The following is a 24,227-nucleotide window of genomic DNA, read 5'->3' on the forward strand; positions in this document are numbered from 1 at the left end:
AAATAATAAAAATCACTGACTATCCAAAATTGCAAATTGGAGAGAAGAAAGGGAAAACTGCAACAATAACCCCTCTGCCAATGGTGTTGTTTAAAAATTTGTTTCCTTTAAAATACCCTATATTTCCTCTTTACTTTCAATTATTAGAGTATGATTTCAAATAAAAAGGGGCACTTGAAATAAGCACCAGGAGCTGCTTGGACACACAGAAATGTGTGTGATCACAAAATTGCTTACAATGTTAATGATAAAACCCTTCCTGTTTGTCATGGCCACAAAAACCACCCTGTTTTTTGAAAGGATAAAGTCCTTTATGATGTTGATAAAGCACTCCTCTTGCAGAAACATAGGGTACCATCAATCAGTAACATTTGTCTCTGGCTTCTTCCGTTGACATCCCAATATTGCAATAGCAAATCATAATCCTAGCAAAGTAAACAGGCTCTGGGGAAAAGCAGCTATAAATTGGGCCTGCTTGGATCAAATGAACTCTATCATGAAGGTCTGTTAAGCACTGAGTGTTTTACTTTCTAGCAGAACATTCAAATTGAAAAGAAATAGGTGAATTGAAAGTAAGAAGCAGAGTTAGAAACTAGACGGCCAACATAATTTGGTTCTTCAGTTAATTAGCAGCAGATCACCCTGATAATCACTGTTATGCCTTGTTTTTCTTTAGCAGTTATTGATTTCAGTTTACCTCAATATTTTCACATTTATTCCTCCTCAGTTTGGAAGATTTCCTTAGGTGCAAAGCTCAAGCTCGATCTGAGCAGATATCACTGCATTGCTTTAATGAGCACTAAGGGCCTGTCGACGTCAAAAGGCTGCTCCAGGTTAAACACAGCCCGTTACATAAAACATCTGAGCTGCACGGCTTTCAAGGGCGTTCATCGGGGCTTAGCACCGTGCACCAGCCTAAATGGAACCCAAAGTCTTCCCTGGCACAGAAAAAGACAGGCAAAGAGAATCTTGCATCAAAATACGCACGTTCAACTGCATATTTTGAAACTTTGTCCCAAAGGTAAGTGTGAGCTCTTTTTGTTGACCCTTCAGTATATAAGTACCAGCCCACTTAAACAACTCCAGTTTTCATAAACAGATTTAATGGTGTTTTGTTATCATAAGAAATTATCATTACAATTATTCCCCTTCAGTACCCTGGAGCATGCTGTGTAGTGTGGTGTCAAGGTTCAGTTTTGATCTGGGTCACACATGCATCAGGCCATGAGAAGGAACAAACTTGGGTACATTAGTATTGAGCTGTTACTTTCACCTAAGACAAGTGCACAAGCAATCTGTCAATACATGGCAGGTAGCAAGACCTCGAGCCAGGGAGGGAGCTCACCTCAGAGCAGATTTTACTGAGGTTCACTGATGCCAACACTGTGCAGGAGGTGCAGCTGAACCCCAGGACACAATCTAGACCTTGACTGTAGGTAAAATGCAATGATGAAAAGGGGGAAAAGTAATTAAAAAGGGCTAGTGCAGCCACTCTGACATGCTGCATAGATGATTTGAGGGTGATGTCTCTCCACAGTTCTAGAACACAAAATTCTGCTGCCTGCATACTCTCACAGATCCATGCTTGATTTTCATGTTCAATTTGGTACACACAGATAGTATATTCAAAATCCAACTTCAAATCACAATTATTATTATCAATTATTATTATCAATTCCAGGTAAAGTAAAAAATACTCCTGTGGACTGTGGAGATGTATTTCTGACACAGTGAGCAGGATCTAAAAGCAGATAGCTTACCTTCTGACTCAAGTCTTTACACTATTTACAATTGCTTCCCCAACTGCACAGGTGTCAAAAAAAAAGCAAACTGTATTGTGCAGAAAAAGTAACTTTGACAGGTCTAATTTACTGAGACTGATTCATGTGACAGCATAAACAAATCATTCTTGTCAAAGTCTATATTGAAAATGGAGTAAATTGATCGTGGAGTCAAGTGCACTAGTAATTTCAGGGAGTATTGTGATTTCATTTGTAAAACTATTGCAAAGAGGGGAAAAACCTGTCTTTCAGAGCTGGCTTCAATTTTTGCACTAGTCAGAGCAGTAGAGGAATATGCTGGTTGAGAGCATACTGCTACTAACAGCACTTTTCCTGTGCAATCCTGTTACTGTGTATTCAGGGAAGTAACATGAGAAATCCCCTGAGAGCTTTTGTACAAATATACAGTGGAGATCAACAAGAAATCCTCCGAGTGAACAAAACATTCTGTATGTGTTTTCTTACTGCTTCTGCAGGGGCAGAATGTTGTGACTGATTAGAACACCAGCATAACCTGCAGTTTCTTACTGGAATTGGTTTTTATGCTTAGGAGGAATTAGAGAAACAACATTATAAGAATAATGTTTTTTAACATGGGTTCAAATTATATAATCTCTGAAGTCATTGTTTTCTTGCTCTGCAGGGAAGAGGGCGCGTTCCTGAAAGTATTCGCTAACTGACAGCGCCTGAGCTTCTTATCTGGGAATGAAAACCAGGGAGATGTAAACTTTGTGAAGATAAGCAATAGCAAAACTCGTGTGTAATGTATCCAGTGAAGCTAAGGATCCTCCAGGCAGAGAAAGTGAAGCCAATAAGTTATGCTAGACAGGCACTTACAGAGGTCTTTTGGGGTCATGTTTACTAATCTCTCTCTCTCACTCTGTCAGAGTGCAATGAAGGAGCACAAAGCATGCAAACTACAAGGTAGATAAACAGTGAATTATTCAAAACAATACCTTCACACTTTATATAAAAATAACAAATGTTAAACCAAGAATGCATTTAACCAAAGAAAATATTTTAATAGCCCAGATCTTCAGTATGCCAAGATCACAACAACAACTGGGATGTGTCTTGCAAGAACGGTTTTGTCCATTTTGCAACAAATGGATTTAATAACATGCCCTGTGTTTTCTCCAATCTCTTAACTTGGTACAGCCCTTTGACTTAAGTTCCAGCTGACCCCCTCTCCTTCCTTTTTTTTAAATTTTCCCTTCCATATACAAAATCTATTGTTCGTATTTCCAGGGGAAAACCAATTCTGTCTCAAGAATATTCACCTTTTGTGTTCATCTTTAAGCTTCATAAGGTCAACACAAAATAGGGAAACAGAGCATTAAATTTCTAAAATCAATAGCATGTACATAAATTGACATTCATTACTTTACAGCGATTTCCAGTTTCTCCTTGATTGATTAAAGCCAGGGGTTGAAAATAAGTGCTTTTCCCCTGCCTGGAGAAATTCCCAATTGTCCATGCTGTGAACCTTCCATTATGAGACATGAGACAGCGGTAGCAGTACATGGTTCATTTCACACCACCACAAAATAGACTTGTCATTCCACAATCGAAAGTAAGGAACCTGATGGAAGAGCAATGTGTCAAAAACTTGTCAAAAGCGGCCCGTGCTTAATGACAACTGAGAACAAGGAAACCATATCCTGAGGTTTTCACTGGCCAGATCTCACATGAGGGGAGCAGAGCAGAAAAATTATCCTGTTAATTTATTATATGCTTAAATGTGATAGTGAATGGCAAATTATATTTTTTAAACTAATTAATTTTGATTCTACATTAATTTAGGGAAGATAAATATTTACAGTACAATTATATTAGTTAATTTACAAAAGCAGAGGGGCAAAACTATTTAAATAAGGGCTGCTTAAATTAATTCTAAGAAAAAAGAGATGTTTTCTCTACACTAAAAATGCTGGAAAGCTAATGCTGCATTAAATGTCCTGTTATTAATGGTTCTCTATACTAACATGATAAGTATAACAAATTGATCTTTTGTATGAATTATGTTAGACCCTGAGAAATGATAATGTCAAATTCTGCAGCACAGTGGAGCTGAACCAATTAGATGAGTAGATAATTTGGCCCTTCACACTAATAACACATTGTTAGTAGGAATATCTTCAAAGAAAAACATGTATCTGGGGGATACTTTGCAACTAGGTGATGCTTTAAAAATGTTTATACAATGGAGATGGGGATCTGATTTCTTAAATCTCAAATACTAGGCAGGCAATTCCATAAGGTGGGGATTTATAACCATATAGAGATGACAATATTGCTGGGTTTATTAACAGTTACATGTGCATATGGTGTGTATGTCTGGAATATTTTTTCATGGATGGGCTGATTAATGATGGGCAAAGCTTCAAAGACTCACAAGAATTCATGAGGATTCACAAGTTTGTCTGCTTATATCTGAAGTTCTTCCACTAAAAATGTCAGGCTAGAAATGCCACTTAAAAAGGACTTTATGTTAGATTTACAGTGCATCTTGGTATAGCACAGACTGAAAATTGTGGAGGACTGTCTTTCCTCACAGAGTGTTTTTGCATTTATTCTGCTGCCTGAGCACGTGGACAACTTTTCACTAGTTTTTATTAGACCCTCAAAAAGGCTTAAGTTCACTTCCTCAAAGCAAAGTTTAGAGGAAATGATACTCATGCCAAATCACTTGACCCTGCAGGAACCTGCACAGACAGCAAGTCAGGCTGCCTTGAGAGACCTCCTCATGTCACAAATGCCAGAACAGTTTTGTTCAGTGAGGATCCAGGGAGGTTTCCACCTGTATCCTCTTTGATCATGAACTTCTGGGTGGCTGCAATTTCCCCGAATTACGTGTGTTACAAGAGCTGTAATAGCATCTAAAACAAATTCTTCCAGGTAACTCACATAAAACTTGTACAATTCCATTTTTTGACCAAGAGAGACTCAAAGGCAGACATTCACTGAGGCATAGGGCATCACAGACACGTGTAGTGCAGCACCACTGCTGGGGACACGGACAGGGCAGATTTCTGAGTCCCCTGAGGTTTATTCTGTCCATGCACTTCATGATCCTTCAGCAGCAAAGGAAGGATTAATAAATGAGTACAGTAGATAAGGAACTTCTTGGAGATCCCTTCACTCCTAGGAGTACTGGGGTATTTGCTTACCAGAACAGTCTAATTACCTTCATTGGTCTTCCACAGAGCTCGTCATGGAGTTAGGTTTCCACTGGCCATTTACAGCCTGTGGACTTTGCCACACTTTTGTGGAGCTCAGAAGGTGAAGGGCAGAAATCAATACTATTCCTAGTGACTCAGTTACTGGGGTGTGGGGTAGTGTTCACAAAAACCTTCAGGGGAGTTTCCTGTGTTCATGGGGAAGTAGAGAGTTTGTGTGGAAGGAACATCGTTGGCAGGAAAGGCAGTATATTGTCAATTCTGAAACCAGCCAGCTCTAAACTTTGTTCAAATGTGGAAGGATGAATAAGGTTTACATATAAACAACTCTTAGTCCACAACAGTACTTTGGGGGGGAAAAAAAAAAATCAGATCAGTGTTAACATAACAGGTAACCTGAAACTGCTCTCTGAAGTGATTTTCTAAGGTTCAAGGTGAACCAAATCCAAAACCCAAGGCCAAAAGAGGTCTTGGACTAAAGCAAGCAAGCACACCATGCTTTGTTACACTCTCTCCAGGCTCTTTCTGGAAAGGATTTTCCCACCTCCCATCTGAGTTAGGTTACTATTAGCCTTCAACATGGAGATCTACTGTGAATACACCACAAGATGGTTGCTAGTAACAGAGTACCATGGGATTTGAAAGGAAAACCTAAGCACACTGGTTTGAAAGAAAAAACATAGAAAATGTAACATACAGGAATTTAGGAAAGCAGTTGTTTAATTCTGGGCCTCTTCTGCAAACTAAAAATCTCAGAAACAACAAGACTCAACAAGAAAATTTGAACTTTGAGGCAAAATTATAATTTAATTTCAGTAATATTAGCAAACACCTTGACTCCCCTACTCCACACCGAAGGAACTGTGGCTGTGGAGTGATATGAGAGTGTGTGTGCTTGTGCCTGCCAGAGGGGAGGGCAGCACTGATATTCCCCCTCAGTCTCACCCTCCCCAGAGCATTTACTCTGTTCCTGTTCTCAGAGCCATCTCTGCCTTTTCTCCTCCTGCTGCAGACACTAAACAGCATATTAGGTAAAAAAACAAAAAACCAAAAAAACCCCAAAAAAACCAAAACAAAAAATCCTTCCATATTTAAAGGACAATAGGACAATTTGCTAATTGAATAAACTGATTATTTTAAGGGCATTTACAAATACATTCAAAAACCATTCAGCCCATCAAGAAAAAAAATTCCTATTGGTGTCGGGAGTTGTCCTCAGGGATACACCACTCTAAGCCTCTCAGCACTGCACTGCCAGTGTCTTTGTTCTTGACCTGACCTAAAAAAGTGCTCTCTTTATGAGTCACAGAGGATTTATTTTCTGCCTTAGCTTAGCCCCAGCTTCTTTTAGGTAGAAAATGACAGTTTTGCTCAGTTGTGGCAAATGACCTGCACTTTTTATGATGTAGATGATTGTCCAGCAGGATCTACGCTGAAGCCACCAGTGTAATTGAATTTAAGAGCACAACTGCCTGGAAATATTTGCTAGAAACACCACTCTTGGGGGCGGCAGTAGGTTTTGGAATTCTCTCCTATTTTCCTAGAGATATTTAAGCCTAAAAGTGCAATTTATCAGAATATTTTACAAGATACTCTTTTATTGTGCAATGAAATATTTAAAGTGTGAATTAGATCCTTAGTTCACGCAAGTCCCTAAGAAATGTACAGGTTTATCTTAATTTACACCGAGGGTCTGGTTGTATGAAAACTCTCTCCTTTCCCCAGTTTTATATATTAATTTGTCCCTTGAATCAGCTCAGAACAAAACCCTACAGTCTATATACTCAGTTCTGAAACTTGTTAGAGATTTTTGTACAACTGCAGGGAAACATTTTATAATATAGGCATTAAAGCTTCTTGATATGTGCTTTATGGCTTATAGAAAACTCTGAAAATACGTTTCAGGATAGTGTTTACTTGGATTTAAAATAAAACTTGTGCAGAAAGGAGTCATAAGCACTACCTACTCCTACAAATTCAAATCAGCTACTTAAGAATTGTCTCTCCCACATTACCTAAGGGGACTCTTTCCTTAAATGATTCCTCTTTGAAGCCTGAGTCCAGGTTATAGTCCTGCTTTAAGGCATGGGAGCTTGGTCAGTGACAGCTCCTTTCAGCAGCTCAGAGTAGGGATGGCCACATGGACAGAGGGCTTGACCACAGCCCCTGCAGTGACACCAGTGTCACTTCACATGGAACACAGTTATTCCAGGTGTGAGCAGTGTGCTCCAGAGAGACAAAGTCCTTATGCTGGTCCTAATAACAGACTGCAATTTTCCTTCTGCAAAGCAGAAATAGAGTTCAAATTCTTTCACTGGATCAAGACAGGCTGCTGATCCCTGGGCCAGAACTCTTCAGCTAATGAAAGTTTTGCTGGTCTGAGGTAGTTTACATAGTTTACATCACTGAGGAACTGGGCCTAGGTTTTTCAGGCTTGTTGAAGACTGCTCACCCTTCCTTTGATTTGTTGAGTATTTTTATTCATATTTTTACTTCATTCTTGCCCTATAAATTTTAATTTCCAGATCTCAGGTCTTTGTACTCAAGTCAAAACTTCATTATCTATGTAGTATTGGTAACGCTCAAAATCTGTAACCCTAATCCCACAGTGCTGTAGCAGGTGATTTTAATTATTTTTCCTTTAAAATTCTGATCACATTCAAGAGCTTCTAGTGAAAAAAAATCCTGAAAATAAGAGAAAACTATCTCAGAATAATCAAAAGCTAGAAGAATAAAAATTGAAGTACATTATTTTAAAATCCTCATTAATTTTAAGACAACTTTCAATCTGAGGAGGCTGAGCAATTGATTTTGTAGATATGGCTAGTTATTTACATCTCTTCCCATAACTAGAAGAGTCTAGAATTCTAACAAGGTTTTACAGGGCTGTGTTCTGTACACTATGTAAACAATGCAGTGCTAATACTTCTTCCTCCTGTTTCAACCTTCCCATTGGTTTTACATCCTGACATTTAAAAAAATGTAAATGTTAAAGGTTACCTCCTTTTATAAGGAAGTCATTTACTCTACCATTCAGGGTAAAGGCACACCATTTCCATCAGAAATATTAAATCACTTTCCAATTCACACCATGTGGGAGTTTTGTAGAGCAAAAGGATTTCTAACTGATTGCCACTGTTACTTTCAAAAAAAAAGTGCATACGATGAGTGGAAAACCGGCCGGGGGACCCTGCAGTGCAGTGAGAGGGTTGGCACTTCAGTCCTGCAGATGCAGTTGTTGTCTGCCACACATGTCCACCAAAAGGGGAAAAGATAAAGTTTAGCATGGTGGGACTGGAGCTGTGCACATTGTCACTCACGTTGCTGGCTCACAGCCCAGCTGTGCCCACCTTCCCTGTCCTTCAGGATCACTGACAGCAGGAGGTCAGTGCTGCTGGACAGGCTGTAGGTAGCACACGGTGCCTCCTCTGGATCCAGCCCATCCTGACAGACCCATGGAGCTTCATCCTCCGTGGGGAACTGAGCATGGTTGGGCTGCTGCCCTTGGGTGTGCTCTGGAGCTTTGCCTAAATCCACACTTCAGCACAGACTTGTGCATAAACAACACTGCTGATGAACAAGCTGGGACTTGAGAATCACCTCAGATCTACAGTTAAGCAGTGTTGTGGATGCCACATACTCAGCTCAAGAATTCCATTTCACCTTGTCTGGAGCAAGGGGAGTGCACAGGCACACATGGGACTCCAGGGACTCCAGAACCCACAGCCTCACTGAAGTCAACAGAGACTTTGGATGTTAAGTTGTTTCTGTTCCAGAACTGCTGGAGTTTTTGAGATACACAAACCAGAGAAGCCCACCAACTATCCATAAACAGGTACGAGAAAGCTACAATACTTCTCTAACCACATCTTACACATTCTGTGTATTACTGCAGGACACGGAGTCCCACTGGATGTTATTTATTTCTAAGAGAATTTCCATAGACTTCCCTGACTTAAGAAGTCGGTATGCCCAGATGCAAAAGCAAACATTGCTCTTTGTGGGTAATGTTTGCTGAACTGGGATCTAACCAGATGTCTGCCTCCTTTTTTGTTCTCATTTTGCTCCCTTACAAGTGTACGCAGTGTCAGACGTCATCTAGTCTTTGTACATTTCTACAAAAACCACATAAAATCTCTTTGTTGATTACCTTTGCTTAATATGACATATACCAAAGCTCTATAAAGTCAGCTCTTTCTTAGATTTATTGTCCCTTCAGAAAAAGTTCATCAATACCCATGAGATGTTACTTTCATGTGGATTTGTGCGTTGGGAAACTGATGTCTGATAACTTAAGCATAAAGTAAATCTTCCTTAGCTAACAACATCAGAAACAATTCCCAACAAAAGCTTCGAGGAAATACTCAATTCACTGTGCAAGGATTCATTTTTATCTCTGTATTATACCACTGATGTGCCAAACGGGAGCAGAATTGTCTGCACTGATAGAATAACATGCTCTCCCCTTCTATGCTAGCCATTTGCTCTTTTTTTCTTTCGTGCTCTCTGGGCAGATAAAGGGCATGATATTAAACTGTTCTGCCATCTCGTCATACTTTGTTGGTTACTGTTTAAAATATAGCAGATGTAGCTTCAAAGTGATATGAGAATGCAGTCTAGTACCTAAGCACAACACACGTACCTTACTGAAGGCTGTTTACTGAGGAGAAAACATTTCACACATTTGTGTGTTATACAGAAGATGCTTTAATAAGATTATTGTATTTGCCTGTCATATTGTACTAGCTTTGCACTGGAAATAGTCTTATTAAAGAGAAAGACTGTCTTTTCTATGACCAGGGTCTTGATATTTAGAGAAAGATAAAACAAAAAGAACAAACTGCTCGAGCATTTCTTTGACATTCTGACACACTATTTCCTAGGCTGATGCTCTTGAGGTGAAAGCTAAGAAAAGCAGAGAATGAAATGCTTTGCCTTTTCTACTCCCTAGCCAGTAATAAGCCCTTTCATAATCAGCAATAGTCAAAGATATTCCACTCCATCAAAACCAAACACAAGTCATCCCCTGTGGAGCCAACAAGAATTTTCAATTTTCCACCCTTTTAGTACAGGTGCTTTTTATGAGCAACTTTGAAGAACACTACTCAGTGCTCAGCCATCTGGTCATATCCAAACCCCCAGATACTTTGTCTCAAAGGCTATTAGAGAATAGTTTTAAGGCAAATGAAAAAAGAAAAAAAATTAGGTGCAGCATTCTTTATTGTGAACTGTACTGTGACATGCTGCTCTCTCACTAATTCAGGTACGTCCCCTCTTGAATTCTAAAGTGAGTTTCATCCAAGTCCTTCATTTTCCAGGACAGTGGCCACCAAGGGAATGAAGCAAAAAAATGTGAGGATCTTCAAGGCACCATTAGCAGCTCCATTTTCTGTTCATACACATGCACATACCACCACAGGAAAAGAAATTTTTACTGGAAAAGACATTCTTTCCTATATTCAAAATGAAGCCTCTTGCAAAAAGTGGTTGTAGTTGTTCCACCTTGGATTAATGTTCCATTTCCTCCAATATATCTCTGCATTCACTGTTCTTATCTGTCCCCAGTTAATTCTATTTTCACGGTTTTCTCCTCATTTTCTTTTTTACCGTCTTCCTCATTTTTAAAACATCTTTTACTATTGATTTTCAGCCCTAATTACAACCACAACTGTGCATTTTATTTTCTCTCACACAGCAGGTGAAATTTCATCACTGACTACAGTGAACTTGCACTGATGACAAACACAATGGACTACAACTGACAGCAGCTCATTTATCAGCTGCTGCCATCAACCCATTTGAAATAAATATAAATGCATGAGAGTGAAACAAGTGAAAAGTTCATAGAGCAAGTTGATAATAACTTCCATCCTGAGCACTGGGTCTTATTTTCTGTTAGCCAAGAAAAAACACTATGATGTCTCTCATGCTTCTGACCAATCATTAGGATTTGAAAGCAAGCACCTGACAGCACCTTTTCTCATGCTTATACTTTTGTCATCTTTCAGCTGTGGAGTTGGGTCTAACTTCTGCTTCAAGCTGACCTTTCTGATGAACTTTTCTTCCAAATAATTCCTTTTATTTTTATGGTTGGTTTTTGTAAATGGGTTGTTTTTGTGCTTGGTTTGTTGTTTGTTTGTTAGTGTTTTTTTTAAGTAGAGAAAAGGTAACAAGAATGGCAACAATGCTGCATAGAGGTATAGAATAACCTTTTTACACAGACAGAATCAAGATTTTTCAGAATGGAAAAGTGATAACAATGAATGGATAAGGTGGAGGGCTATAAAACAAAGAAACTGCCTATGAACCATTTTTTTCCTCATATTCCAATAATTTGTTGGTGTACCCATTAATTAAGTAGGAAGCTTAAAACAAAGAACAAAGAGAAGTACTTTTTCACCCAGTACACAGTTGAATTGCAGAGGCTTGCTTTCACAGACTGCTGTAGATGTAATGTGCAAAGAGTGACAAAGTCACAGAGTAACTCCATGGCTGCTCTGAGCACAATGGTTCAAATCCTACCTCTACTCACGAGAAATGCAAACTGGTGTTCGCAGCCCTGTCTCTATCTGTCCTCACTCTTAAGTATCAGACACTAACTACTATTCTAGAAAGAAAATAAGATTAAATGGACCTTTAGTGGGACCCGAGTCTCTTCTTGTGTTAACAATAAAGCTGCAATGTAAACGTTTTCATTTGACATTGTTTACTGGGGAGTGGGAGGAAGATGTTTTCCCACATTCTGCACTGGCCTTACACGATCCAGATCCACCCCCACTGCTGTACCTAGAGTCACTTGCACATGAATCTGCCTTGTGAATCATGCCTCAAAAGCATACACCACTTGCTTTGCACTGAAGCGTACAGATAGAAAATGTCTTTGGGGGCTGGGTTTTTTCTTCTTCATTTTTTTTTTTTCTTTTTTTTCCCCTAAGTCCGTGAGTGGATGCTTCAGTTGTTTGCAGAGATCAGGCACACAGCAGAAGTGTTTCCTCTCTTAATGGTTTGGTATCTTTAGAATATGACTAAGTTTCTAATTTTTTTTCCCACCCACTTGCATAGCTCAATACAGCTGAGCAATACTGTAGACGTAGCAATGAAGATAAAAGACATACTGAAAAGATTTTTTTACTTTAAAACTGACAGAAATGACATATAAATGTCTGATCCCAAAGTCACTATCACAGATCTATTTGTCTTGGCTGTTGAAACCAAACTTCAAATAACAAAAATGCATAAATTCCCTTTCTTGAAAACATTTGCAATGAGATTTCATGTACACCATGGTAAAAAACATAATGTAATAACAAATTACACAGTTATCCACGTTAAACTAACCTATATATTGCACTGAGTTTCTCTGTCAGGTACAGAGACATGCCTGTTCTTTCCAAATTGTGATCCAGTCCAGCCTCATTTCAGCAGCTGTCTCTTGAAACTGCACAATACAGAAACCTTCTTCTAGAGACTCCAATGTATGAGGAAATGAAGTTTAATCATGCTTAAGATACAACGCTTACTCTTTGAGACATCTTTTTCTCATACAGAAATAGGTTTAAGTCAAACACTTGTTACTCTGGACTCACAATTTTATAAGCACTGCAAAGTACATTCACAAACATGAGGGACATACAGGGAAGATTCTGAAAAGCTGTAAAAAATTATGTGTTATCTCAGATGGGCTAAGCAGAAACATATCCTATTAGCTTAATATGTATACACATATGCACAGAAAAGAGCAGCTTTTCTTTGAAAAACATACATTTTAAGGTGCTCTGCAAGTGACTGCCTATCTAATAATAAGACAGGTTATGCAGTACCCTTATTTTATGATCGTCATTTATCCTATGTTTTGCACTGCACACTTGTAGACACATGCTTCAATTAGTGTGAGACAAATGGCATAATTCCAGATCCACTAAACCTCGGAGACCTATATTGTCATGCACACACAGCATGCACTTTACTACTACCTAGGAAGCTGTATCTCTTCACCTCCTCCTCTTTCTCAAAAGAAGCCACTTCTAAATAAATGGGATAAATAACCCCCAGGCAGATACTTAGAAATCACAGCTAAAACAGGCCCTCGTTTATCTGTAGGCAGCCTCAGTGAGATGAGTGCAGAGCAAACCTGGTCTCACACAGCACGAGGCAGCTGAACAGCGTGTGGACCTGCCCACTGTGGTGCTCATGCTAGGGAGAGACTCCCTCCTCCCACAGGTTTAGGAGACAAGGGTGAAAGAGACTTTCCAAACTGATCAATATCAAGCAACATCTAAAACAATCACACCCCACAGAAATGCTCTGCAGTAACTTGGGAAGCTCCAGAAGCAGCATATTCTGCACTAACTCCGTCCTGCCAGGCTTCACTCCAGCCTGGGCTTTTTTTAGGTTTGTTTTTTCATTTTGTTTTTTTTCTGGCTTTTTTTTTTTTTTTTTTTTTTTTTTTAAAAAGTGCTTATTCCACTTCTGACCAGGACTGCAAAATCTCCTCACAGTACAGTGATCCTCTGCAGTACCCATGTGCCCATAAACATGCTCATAACATGTATGACACACACCTACATGATGGGACACTGCCTCTTCTGTGTCCAGCAAGTGAGGCCAACTACTGCTTCATCAGGGGGCATTTCTGCACCATGCTCAGCCTAGATCCATGTAGGAACTGCTCTGGAAAAGTAATGAATCCCCTTTATCAGCTGAAGGCATGCTACAGACATCCACACCAGCAGCAGTCCCACTGCAGTAACTGCCCACAGAGCATCCTGTTCACTGTGCCCTCACAAAGAGAAGACAACATTTTCTCCAGTCATGCTAAAATCACTTTCAGGCTGCAGTACATTTGACAAGAGCAGTTGCAAGGAGCTTAATGGCTGATATTTTGGAGCAGCAGCATCCTAAATAATAGCTGCAAGGATCAGATGTGAAATCTTCAGGATCCTCAAGCCACTGAAGACTGCATACAGCAGAACCCTGCTTTGTCCTACTGCAGGATCTGGGAAGGGGCAGCTGGGTACTGCCAGGTATGATTGGAGAACTCTGTCCTGCAGGAAGAACTCACTGGTCTCCATGTTAGGGCTACCATATCTAAGCTGACCAAAGAACCCAGCCCTGGATAAAAGAAATATTGAAAAAGTGTGAAGTTTTCAAACAACGTCTTTAAAGCTCACTATGATGCTGACATTTACATCCTAAACAATGTGGCATGTGTTTCAATATTAAAATTTGCTTGGTGAGATGGAGAAAGGGAACAAAAAAAGAGGAGTGCTAAATAAAGTGATCTGTAGAAGATGAGCACTGAATAAATCCTGCGTGTTGTCAATTAACTGGCAGTTTTACAATTAAAGTATTTGATTTTCATAAATCTGTTGCAGCATGTCAAAGGAGAAGAGGAAGAGAAGGTTTGGGGGTGGAAAGTCACAGAAGGAGGCACGATACTTCCCCCTGCAGAAGTCTAACATTCATTTTACAATTGATTCATTGAACAGAAGCATCTTGCCACAGCAGCCACCCACCTAATGGTGACAAAGCACGGCAAGCGCAGGGATGATGGCACAGCACAGTCAGGCAAGACACCTCACATTAGCCATGGGTGGCTAATGCCACTACCCCGACTCCCACACTCTACCCACCCTCTTGCCAGATGATAACAAGTTACTTCAAACCTCAAGGCAAGGAATACAATAAATAAATATGCATTCAAACAGGAGGTCTATGTCCCCTTATGGATTCCCTTAGGAATATGCTTCCTGACACACGGCAAGGTGTGTTATGCAAAGAGAAAACACTGACATTTCATATAAAATAGTCAATCAGGACTGTATCATAAATATATAATTTCATTCTCTAAAAACACCCTAAAATGACTGACATTATTCCAAGGAATTAATCTTGAGGAAATTGTTCTGCTTTCCCGTCACTTGTGAAGGATGCAAGTGGTTAGTTTTATATAGGACAGAGATGAACGTGTCTAGCCATAGCACAGGGTGAGCTGGAAGGAAACATTAATGCACTAACTCTAACGTGTTTTTATATCATGAATCTCTCTCCCCAGACCCCTCCCCCAAGTATGTAAATTGGCAGTAAATGACTGGCATTCACAAACGTGCCTCCAAGCAGGTTAGGGATAATTAGTAAAGCATGTAGACACCCTGTCCTAAGAGCCAATTGTGACAAATCCACAAAATAATGAATCTCTATTAATAGTTAATGATGTATGTCAAGAAGAGCCCAGACTTTGGGCTCTTCCCCTTTAAGCCTGTGTGTTATTCCCTTGTGTTTCAGCTGGTCCAGCTGAATGCCTCCCTCCCCGTGTGCCGGCCTGCTTTGAATCCCAGCCAAGATGAAGTAATTGAAAACTGCCAGCCCGAATACTTCAAAAGTCTGTCGTGGAACAAGATTCAACAAGCCTCTTCTCAATTTGTAAATATGTTGGAATATAAGTAGTAAAAAGGCTCTGATGTCGAACAAGTTTAAGCATTAGCCGTGTTCCTTTATGAGTGCTACAGCAGTGCTTAATGCTTCATATATTAAACCCTATTAACACTGCTAAGTTACTTCATCCCTGTGTTCCTCATGCTGTTTTGCTCATAGATTTTTTTGATTTTTTTTTTAATCATTCAGAGCATTCAGTTACTGCAGTGATGTATACGTACTGATAGTTTTAAAGTCATATTTAGAGGTCTAGGTTGACAAAACATTGTATGATTTTGCTTGACACGAAAGAAAAGTAGTTTTAGAAAGAACTTGAGTTTTGTATATTTTGTTTCTAACAAGGTAGGTTACATATTTTGGGTATATACATATTCATGACCCACTTCTGGGTTGTTGGAACATATTAAAATACTAAAGTAAAATGTAAACAAAACATAAACCTTTGCCATGTGGAGAGAGACCAAGAGTAACAGTGAGAATTGAGATGACATTACAATTTTATAATGAATGTTTTTAAGTCCTCCTGGTTGTTTGCAACTTACTGGCTCTTGATGCCCAACCATTACTGACAGGCCATGTGCTGTTAACTGGACTGAAAAAATGACTTGCTCCAAAATTCATCACTCTTAATAGCTTAGCCTCTTTGTTGTCTTCACAATTAATCTTCTTACTACCAGAAAAGCTGAAAGAGTTAACTCTACACACTGTGGGTCGTCAGCAGTGGTGTTACAAATTTGAACCAAAAAAATTTTAACCCAAACTTCTGAGACGTGTTGATCCAGATCAAACAGTGTCAGCTTACGTCCCTCCCTAATTATTTAAAAGAACAGCTGGCCCAGCATTTGTAATACTTGATTCCTTATGGCATACGTAGGAATCATGGGTTTTAATTTGATCTCACAGAAAAGGCAGAGTTTTAAAAGAGAATTCAGGTGATTTACTGTAATCAGTGGAAGAGCAGTGCAGCCAGCAGTGATAAAGAAGAACTTTCATATTATCAGATTTTAACATGACAGGGTCCCTCTTAGAAGCTTTTACACCCTCTGTTTAAAAAGAATAAGAAGCCTATAAAACCTACACAAATATTTCTGAGTACAGCCCCTACCTTTGTGAGACAAGGTTAGTGAATCCCCATCCTTTATTTGCCTTTCTTTGTTGTCTCTTCAGAGACACATCACTGCAAGTCATCGAACCCTATGGAACCACCAGAGGTAAAGAGCAGCTGAGGGTTTGAAAAGTGCCAGAGCATTAATTAGCTCAGAATTCCTGAATCTCCACTGATACAATGAAAGTTACTCAATCACAGGATGATGTGGAAAGTCTAATAGCAGCTTTATAGTTAAAGCACAGGAATGGGAAGCAAGAAGTGCAGGTTCTATTCTTACTGCCAGCACCTGTGTGCAACCTTCAACAGACCATCCGTTTTCATTGCTCATTTTCTCTGTATGCAAAATGGAAATAATTGTGCTCACAGGACTCTTCTTAGGCTAACTTCACCTCCATCTGAGAAGCACTTTGGGATCTTCAGGTTAGAGAAACCACTGGACCGTAAAATATAATTTAAAATATGTATTTTACTGGATGTGCTTAAAATAAGAATTCCCTGTGCCAGTGTAAAGAGGATTTTTGAGTGTGGGATACCAAGTCTAGATAATTTAACTGTTACCTTGAAATGTAAAAACGTTGTTTGCAAAGCATTTCCAATTCAGCAGATGACTGTAAAGCAGCACTTCAAACAGCTTTGCCCAGAATATCTATTATTAGTAAACAACTGTGCCTTACAGGATTATTTTGCAACACTTTGCATTAGGTACACTTGAAGTAGGCTTCTGAAAATAGAGCTTCAAACATGTTAAAAGATAATATGTGTGTACACGAATAAACTTCTATGTTTTCTACAAACTTGCATTTCTGTTCTAACAGAAACAAAAGTAATTTCAGAAATGACATTCAATATCTGACTCACTTCTATGCTCAGTAAAGGTGACACATTGCAGAAGAACAAAGCACAGAGCTGGCCTGGCTTTGGCTATTTCCTGTTTAGTCAGAAATAGCTGTTGGAACTGTGTTTATCCCTCACATCACATCAGCAAACAGCAATCCTCCCTAAACACATCTGTCCAGTTGGTCCTGGATGTAAACACTGAAAAGTTCTGGTCTGGGTGACCAGTTTTGGTAAGTTTTATGTATGAAAGAGCAGGAGAACTGTTATTGTGTGAGGATTGCTAGTAGGACTGGTGACCCTCTTCAGACTTTTCCTTTCAAACACATGCACAGATTTGTCAACTAAATTCGTGTTGCTTAGTCTTCATTCAGTATTGTGCGTTACAGCTTTTGTGCTCATCTCAGAGTTTTTTTCTAGGGCCCTTCTACCCACACAAATGGCAAACATTTAGTAAATATTTGTTGAAGACTTCAAACATAATCTACTTTGAAAATTCAGATTGTTAGCTAAATTAAAAAGACTTAGCCCACATGCAATCATCAGTCTGACTCGAAGTAAACTGGGGCTCAAAGCAGGTCAAAGTCATAAATAAATTCGTAGGCTCAGACAAAGCCTTAGTCATTAACAAGAGCACAATAACTGGATAAAACAGTGAATTATGTGAATTTGAATTCCAAAACTGAAAGTGTTGCTACATGAACTCATCTATATCAATCAGCAGAAAAAATAACAACAATCCTCACTTCAACAGCTCAACAGCATCCCCCTTATCTCATGACTTTTATTAGAACTCTCCTGAAGTTTTTCCTCTACTGATCTGCTTTCCCTACTCAAAGGGAGACAGAACCATGCCAGGTAGTACAACAGGAAAGATATGGCAGCCCTGTTTTGATGAACTAAAACCACTGTCCCACAGTAATACTTTTGCAGGAATGTGATTGTATGTTACTAGTGCTTGACACCAAAGGACATGCACTGCCACCAAAATTGCTAGTAGTAAGACAGAGACCCAAATCTACATAAGTCAAGGTAAATATGAGAGTAAGTAAAGGAAGACAAGTTACTTTTATTTTTCCAAAATGACACTTTCCAAGTCTTACTATATAAAAGCTCTCACATTGCACTTCCATCTGAAATCTAGTAAGTTCAGTGTGCTTTAGGATTCCCCTTATTTCTTTTCTTTTCTTTTCAAATCAAGGGAGAGACAAATCACCACGCAGGACAGACCTGCGGCACTGTCTGCAGGGGCAATAGGTATGGTGACCCTCTGTAAGGGCTTTCTCCATTTTTGCAGTGGAAAAGCTCCAAAGACCTCTGCCAGCAAAGCTTTAAGAAAGCAGCTGAATCTTTGCCTTTGCAAAAGAAGAATGGCAAAACTACCTAAAGACAGGGTAACAGCTATGCCTTTACTTTGCACATAAGCCGACCATGCAGGGACAGCTACCAGCACTCCCCTGTAAAAACCCTCTAGAATAAGCATTCTTTTCAGCCCAAGAATAGGGCACATTTGCCAAGGCTACTTACCTTCTGCAAGTTAGGCAGAAATACCCAGCTCTTTCCAGGACCCCAGAAATCCCTGGCCATAGAGACTTTCTCTGCCTTCTCTTCTGCAAAAGCTCCCACTACATAACCCTCTCACCTTTCCAGGCAGGCAGCCTGTTCAATCTGCCAGCTGGGAAGGAGAGCATAGCTGATTCCCAGCACCTCTGCCATTTTACAGCCTTGGCCAGCTGTTCTTGCAGGGCTTTAAAAACCAGGAAACTGCTATCCTGCTCACCACATAAAAAGAGGATATGCCCTCACTGTAGGGGAATTACCAGCTTTTGCTGAGCTTGGCCAAGCAGTGTGCTGGCAGAGCACACAACCCAAACCCCTGTAAAACATTTGCTTTACACCAAAGCAAGCTGAGAATAGAGAAGTAGAAACTGTCAGATATTACCTGCATTAGGCATACAGCATTACCTTTATGCAATGTGACTTTGTCTCAAACTGAAATAGGGCACAGCTGAATTTGTAAATAGCCTAGCATTCACCCCTCTGTCCTTGTGTAAATTAAAACAGGAACCTTTTGAATGACAATTCTGGTGTCCTCTGCAATCTTTTCTGGAGGCTCCATGTGGAGCCACCTTGTCGGGTGACTGAGATCTTCCAACTCCCATGCCATGAAACATGTTGGAGATGAAGGCAACTTGTAGCCTGTGGTGAGATATGGTGACATTGAAATATGGAAGCACCTACAGAAAAGATTTTTGTAGATACTTCTACGAGGATTCTGCATGATTTGGTGGCAATTAAAAAATTAAACTAGATGGTAAAGCTTTATTTTCTTTGTTATCTTATAGAAAGCTTTCCTTTGAAGTGGAATATCATATTAGTCATTCTGGGTTCAGCTATAACAGAATCTAATCTGGGCATCTGCAGTCCTGACTATTAGCTGCTTTTATGATCTTGTGGGTATTTTTTTGAGTTGAGCATTAATTAGAAAGTGTTACAGTGTAAATATGTATGCATCTCTTGGAAAACGGATGCAGTCACCAGTCCCATTTGTGTTACTGCCCATGTGCCAGCCGTGCTCAAGGTCCCACTCATACTTACACAGCAGAAGTTATGTGTCTCTAGCAGCTTCTCAGAGTGGTTTTGTTGAGAAAATATAGCCCCAGCTTCCCTGATAAATGTAATTTATTTTATTTTTATTTGATTTTCCCATGTCACTCATGTCCTTGATTTGCCACCTGCTCTATCTCAGTCAGCATATAATTTATAAAACTCCGTAAGAAAGATGGAGACAATCTTCCTGTTACTGCTCTGTACAATATGAAGACAAAGTGATCCTGGGTATAGGAACGAAGCCATAGTATGGTTTCAAACAAGATCTAGAAAAAAAATCCGACTGATTTGGTAACATTGAGATTTCTAGGTAGTTTAAAATGTGCCCATTTGTATTTTCAGTGCAAATAGTCACCGCCAAGAACAAACGGTTCCTTGAAGTTAGCGAAACGGGGGATCAGAAGGCTGCTGCTCCTGTTTAAGTCATTTGGAATTTTGCCACTGGTACAACAGGGCTGAGATTTCATGCTGGGATCTAAATGTGAATGACCAACCCTATGCCAGAGGGGAAGCCACACATCCTTTTTTGCTTTGATAGGCTCAATTGCAAAAATAGGTAAAAGCAAGACCATGCAAAAGTCCCTCTGCCTCAAAAGTGAGATTTCCTGAGGAAAAAAATGGTCCTGACTCTCCATTTGCTACGCTGCTCTCCATTAGCAGTGATGTGTCATGACTGATTTTGGTGCAGATGCAAAAGAGGGCAAAGAAATGGATCTAATACATTTTTCAAAAAAACAGGACTTCCAGGCTTCCACTCAGATACTGTGAGATGCCAAGTTTCTGCTGACCGTGCTTAGCAAACATGTTCTCTTTGCATTTGTCTGTGCCAAACCAGGAACACTTTAAGTAATTCTAAACTTTATCTTGATAGTTATTTTTCTTTTTCTCATTCATACTCTGACTTATGTATGATTTATAATGTTTCTACTGGGAAAGCTTCATATGCAAATAAGCTTTCCTTTGTGAGAGTTTGTACATTACCATTTGGAGGCGTCTTTTTACTTTTACTATAGTAATATTTCCTCCATCGATTTTCAACTTCACCATTACTGGAAATTGTCTAGGTAATAATTTTAAAGATGTTAAAGAGCTGCTGGTATTTCATGCAAAAGCCTGACAAACATTCCATTAAAAATTGTGCTGGTGATAATTCATCAAAAGGCACACTTTTCTAATCCCCTTCTTTTATTACAGAGTTTGTCACCTGAAGTTACACACTTAATTTCTAAATACGTGATTGGCCCCAGCTCCTCTTGTTTGTAACTTCCCCAGAGGAAGATGCTGAGTCAGACAGAGATAAAGAAAAAGAAACTTCTAACACAACTAGTCATTCATCGTCTTCAACCCAAGATAAAGAGGGCTGGGTTGCAACAGTCTTTGAAGCTTTCTTTTTATCAGGATCCTATAAAAACCTCATTTTGAGACTTCCCACAAATAGAAAAGAAGTAGCCATTTTATTGGTACCAATGTAAGATCATCAGCCCCAGCTCATGTAAGGCAATGAGCAAAAATGAGATGGCAAAAATGAGAAGCATAATTTTCATTCAATTGAAGACCTTTCTTTCAGACTTTTTCTACTCATAGTTACCCTTATTATTATTTGTTTTCAGTCATTATTCACACACTGGGCATAAAGTATTCAACTTTTTATCTCTATATATTTTTACCTACCTATTACTTTCATAGGTATAACAGATTAGCTACATTTTCATTCAGTTCTTTCACTAGCATGTTGAGTTTAAATGGAAAGTATTCAGATTACATGGATTAATTAGATGTTTTATTAAAAAAAACAGGAAAATGAGTTGCAGAGTATAATATAAAACACAGCAGGCTTTGACTTTCTGCCTGGAAGCTGTTTAAAAAAATAATAATAATTAAGAAGGAAATGAAGAGTACACTGTATTCTATGCATAAATCAGAGATATTAAAGGCAAATATTTGCTTTTAGATTATGATGAACTCAGATTTACACTAAAAAAATGGACTTGAGATGTTAATTCAGCTAAATATGAGCTCTAATCAGTCATTCCTCCTGCATCATCTTCCATGGCTATGCATAATAATAGTAGAGGTGCTCATACTGTAACACAACCTTTCACTGTAAGCTGCACCCTGAGGATATTTTCTCCCCTTATCCTTGAATCCCCTTTGCACAGCCCTAAGCCCCATCACACATTTAGAAGGAACAGTTCAAAAACTAGATGGAGTATAATAAATTAATCTGGACTTAGTGGGTGGATAAAAGGTCCAGCAGGGGTTTGTCACAGACCCTGGGGAAAAGAAGAGAGAGGAAAAATGGAATGCTGCACAATGACATTAGTAAGGCAAACAGAGATAATACTCTGTGTGCACGCCTGTGTGCATGTGTCTGTGTGTGTCTGCAGAGTGCTGGGGGAAGGGTGGCATCAGTATTCTCAGCCTTGAATCATCTTAATGTAATAACGATTGAATACTGCCAGCCTGCTTCCAGAGAGCCAAGGAAGGAGTGTTTCTACATCTGTCCTTAAATTATCACACAAAACCCAATCACAGACATGAGAACTCTACAGCAAAAAGCCAACGGTGTTAGCAAGCCTCCATTCTGAACACTCTTAGGAGTTTGAAACCTTTGTACTCTGACCAGACCTACCCAGAGAGGAAAGGTGTGCACAGCCTGCATCAACTTATTATGGTACAACTTTATAATAGGAGATGCAAGAATGAATTCTTGTGCTTTTGCATAGCAGATAAACACAAGTGTTAGATACCAGAAACCAGGTTTGTTCTGATATATACTCTTACATATAGTACTAGTGCCATGTCAGTGTTGAGAGCTAAGGTGGCAGCTGCACTGTGTTTGGCCACCATTACCACCTTTCCAAGGAAAGATAAAATAACAATAAAAGTGCCTCTGTCCTACTCATAAGCTGTGAAATGGGCTCTCCCTTTCACACAGACTTGGACTTCCTACCTGCTATGAACCATCTGCAGGTAGAACATCAAGTGTATAATTTCATAAAGGAAACATTTCAGAATGCAGAGACGGACACAGCAAAACAGTGCAAGGAAAGAAAGAGGGGGTTGAAATGGATTGAGAATTGCATTGTCAGAAGCCTACAAACCAACAGGTTTGGAAAAGTAATTTCTGATAATCCATTTGAAATTTCTACCTAAAATATGAGAGATATGAATGGAATGTTCCTGTCTTGAATATATATTCATCACAACTCAGCATGCAATATGCATTTTGAAATTGAAATGAAACAAAACTAATGTAATTGTAAAACATGCCTAAATAGCAGCTGTTCTTCCTTCCCTTTTTCCACACCTACTGTAAGCAAGGGCTTGTCATAGCTCATGCAATTTGGGTCATTACTCATTATATCAAACAATATAGATGCCAGTGCTTCCCATTTTACTTTTCCAGCAGAATTCTGAATGACATCTTTAGACATACACAAGGAGAGGGTGCAATATATTGCACCTTCTGCTGTACAGGGGCTTGAGAAAACAAGTTAAAGTGCCTTCTACCACTGCTTGCATTGACCAGATCCCCCTCTCAGCTCTCCTAGAGCTGTTGAGGAAAAGCAGGGATTTGAAGAAGGTTCTCCTGGACATCACTCATATTTTCCGCATGTCCATTATTTTCTGGCACAACTCCACCAACACAGCAGACCTATGCTTTTCAAAGAGAAGTTTCCAAGTTTGAGCCTAGCTTAGTTTAAAACCATCTTTTTTTTACACATTCTCTCAAAAACTGCATCTGCAATGGAGTCTTTGGAGTGAAAGAATTATGTGTGGTTACTGGCTTAAATCTGTGTTGGATTCCCAATGGTCTATTTTTATCTCATGATCTCAGAACAATTTGGGATGTTGCACAACAACCAACAGTTCTGATGCAAAGAAATGGTAGCAATGCAGTTTTTCAAGTTAAAAATCTGGATAGGATGCTGGACTGGCAACATCTGACTGCCTGAAGATTGTGAAAGAAACAGTTAAAGTAGAGTAAAGGATGTTGCCCAGAAAAACACCCAGAAGAGCTAAAAGTTAAAATAGCCCAAGGTTATCAGGTCTTTTGCAATGTCTTACATGTAATAAAAAATATGAAGATATGTAATTAACTGAACAGTGAAGAACACTTCCAGAACTTGCAGAGAGTTCATTTTGAAGTCATAGAAACTTTCCTCATCTGCTGGGGCTAATCTGACTGTTGCCAGAATGTACTTGATGCTGAGTATCTCTATTCCTGCATAACTCTTATTCACAAAACACAAAAAGAACACAAAAAATGTTCTTCCT

General features: G+C 39.3%; 1 long non-coding RNA gene across 1 annotated transcript; it reads left to right on the plus strand.

Annotated features, from left to right (window-relative positions):
• The first annotated feature begins 860 nt into the window (after positions 1 to 860).
• LOC116450844 lies at positions 861 to 17,296 on the plus strand. The gene is made up of 3 exons (XR_004242985.1): positions 861 to 1,021; positions 2,425 to 8,795; positions 15,245 to 17,296. It is a non-coding gene; the product is annotated as an uncharacterized LOC116450844 (long non-coding RNA).
• The last annotated feature ends 6,931 nt before the right edge of the window (positions 17,297 to 24,227 follow it).

This window comes from Corvus moneduloides, chromosome 14 (assembly GCF_009650955.1).
Source record: "Corvus moneduloides isolate bCorMon1 chromosome 14, bCorMon1.pri, whole genome shotgun sequence".
Lineage (NCBI taxonomy): Eukaryota > Metazoa > Chordata > Aves > Passeriformes > Corvidae > Corvus > Corvus moneduloides.